This window comes from Monodon monoceros, unplaced genomic scaffold (assembly GCF_005190385.1).
Source record: "Monodon monoceros isolate NGI ecotype Baffin Bay Population unplaced genomic scaffold, NGI_Narwhal_1 Super_Scaffold_20, whole genome shotgun sequence".
Taxonomy (NCBI): Eukaryota; Metazoa; Chordata; class Mammalia; order Artiodactyla; family Monodontidae; genus Monodon; species Monodon monoceros.
The window spans coordinates 1,655,910-1,658,708 of record NW_021703777.1 but is presented as its reverse complement, the minus strand read 5'-3'; the positions used below and the strand labels follow the sequence as shown (position 1 = coordinate 1,658,708).

At 31.8% G+C, this 2,799-nt stretch overlaps 1 protein-coding gene across 3 annotated transcripts in view; it reads right to left on the bottom strand.

Annotated features, from left to right (window-relative positions):
• Nucleotides 1-324: 324 nt before the first annotated feature.
• GRIA2 (glutamate ionotropic receptor AMPA type subunit 2) overlaps nt 325-2,799 on the bottom strand; it is a 163,829-nt gene continuing 161,354 nt past the window's right edge. For 2 of the 3 annotated variants that reach the window (XM_029235121.1, XM_029235120.1), the window contains exon 16: nt 325-2,799. This exon is cut by the window's right edge and continues 1,306 nt beyond it. The gene's annotated coding sequence lies outside the window, so the exon portion shown is untranslated. The other variant, XM_029235122.1, reaches the window with a different exon arrangement.

Sequence of the window (2,799 nt, the reverse complement as noted above, 5' to 3'; positions counted from 1 at the left end):
ATACTATCTATGAGTTGTTCTTGTTTGAAACATAGAAATAGATAATTTATTGATTAGTAGCCAATAGAATTCCCAGTGTCATGGTCTTACCAAGCCAACACATTGAGAGAATTAATACTTCCTTTTAAAAAATTTGATACAACTGTCACAAACCATTTAATACAACCCCAAATTCTCGTTCAGAATATCTTGATGATACTTACCCATTTTTCATGTTGGAGCTTAAAAATAAACCAATTTTAAATATTGGAACACTTTACACAAAATTTACTCTACTTTTAGACAGATATTCATATCATTCTGTTTCCTTTAATAAGCTTATTTAGAGTTCATATAAAATTTGTGGAACTTAACCAATAAATTCTCCCAAGTTCATAATATATTACTAGTAAACCTTACATCGTCAGTTAAAGTTGGCAATATAGAATGTATGCAACTAATTCAATCCATACACCTACCTATATCATTTGAATTAGAAGAAAATGGAGTATTTGCCTGAATTACATGAGGATTTTACACGACAGACTAGCAGGCTCTCAAAGTGCAATAAATAAACTCTTACCCAGCCTAAAACAGGTAAGGGTAGAAGTGATACTTGAGTTTTGTTTAAATTTACTGGGCTGATAAGGCTAGGATATGATGAGATAGGAAATAGAAAAATGGGAAGAAACCACAGTGTATTGCTTTCTAATTCGTTTCAGTAAGTGTTTTCTTTAATGGCGTTGTCAAGGTGTTGTATTAAAATCATCCTGTAGGGTTATTATATTGCTAACGCTTCCCTTCATTTGCGCAATCTACTACCATGAGCACCAAAATATTTATAGAATTTGCAAACTCAGGATGGCAGAATAACAAGATTACTGTATTTTTAAGCAGATGCATTGGTATACTCTACTTTTAAACATTAAATATATTCAAACCGCAAAACTCTATACAAGAAATTTTAATGTGCAATTGTGAAGAACTAAAATGCCTTAATTTTAGAATATACCTAAATATTAAAATGATCACCTTTGTAAAAAGAGAATCAAAACTGCAAGAGTTTTAGTTTCTCATCAATACTCTCTTTCACTAAAGCAGGAAGTGAAAACTTTGTTGAAACACGTAAGCTGGGAAATGTGTTACCTTGTGGAATTTCTAAAGCAAGTCACCTTTCTGCTCTTTAATACCGTTATGACAGCAGCTGAGCTGACAACATACAGTGCCAAAGGAGAACTAAAATTAATTAATAGTAATATTTCTACATATGCCCAAAGCACTTAATGACTGTAAGCTTGGAATGTTGAAAATGTTAATCACTTCAGCTTAAAAAAAAGTTATTTTTCCTTTCTTGTATTTGTACCGAGCTGATGTATAAACTGAGCAAAGGATGTCCGTGTTGCGTAGAAACACCTGGGTTTGTTTGGGAATACATTCAAGTACCTTTTTTTTGGTTTCTCATTATTATTAGTTTTGAGAACTATCAAGTAAAAATAAATAAAGATCATTGCCTTTTGTAAGAACATGTTTTATATATGATTGAAGTTTTTACAACACTCCGAAAAAGCCATCTGATGTTAGATTTAAAAATAAAATCAAAAGCATTTTCTGACACAGTACACATGAAAAGCTGGAAGTTCCAATATCTTCAAGAGAAGTTGTAGAAAGTGTATGTCACCTCGGAGTCTGACACCCACTTAACACAGCAGAAAATAAGGTACCATATACTGTAAACAAAACAGCACAGCAAAGGACAGTTGTAAATTTACATAAGAATAGTTCATAAACATTTTGGTCTTTCCATAACAGTTTTTATATAAAATGAATTAAAAAAACCTTTAGACAGCTGTCATCACTCTGTTTGACCACTTTTCACTTAGATGCACACAGACATATTTATATAGCAATATATTGATGCACCATTACATGGATATTATACTATGATTACTGCTTGTAACTGAGATGTGCATTATCCAGTCAACATTATCCATAGTTGAAATACTCTTACATTATGTATTCTTGTCATGTTGTATCTATAAAAACATGAAAATATAACTTTACATTATTTCAAGTATTTACATTAGTTCAAGCTTGACAGAGAAAATTTGATAAGCTACAATTTTAAGAAGAGTAGGCCCAGAGGTACAATAAATAAATAGCATTGGTTGTTTATAGTCATCTGTTTCATTTTTAAAAACTCATTTTAAGTATAATGTGGAAAACAATTAGTCTGCAATTTGGTCATTCTAGCATTGATGATTGATTTAAACTTAAAATGCACCTCCAACATTCCTGATGAGGAGAAATGCACTAAAATTATATTGTATTATCTTGGAATTTGTGATTAGGGACAGCTAAATTTAGGCAAGAACATCATGATACCTCATGGCACCATGGTCCATGCAAGTGGTTGCTATTAGACCCTACATTTCTCTTTCCCTTCTGTGATAGATAATAAAGAAGAATGTTTTCCAGGCACTGAGTGAAACACCAAGTGCTACACAAAGGCGTACCTGCAGAAATAGCAAGCATTAGTTGAACATTAGTGATCACTTAAAACCTTAAATCAATTTTATTTTAGAGAGCTTCAGTGGAAATAAATGGTCTTTTATGAAGGGAAAGATAGCTCCTTTAAATTTCTTAACTAGAGAAATAAAAGTTCTTTAGTCAAAAGCCACAGAAGTGTGTTTTACCCACACTGGGCATTTTAAAATAGCCATTCCACCTGAGGAATAAGTATAAAAATATATATATTAGGGTTGTTTATATTGATGGCAATGGGAAGAAACTATATCGCAGCTGACTCAAAAGTGCTTAAAC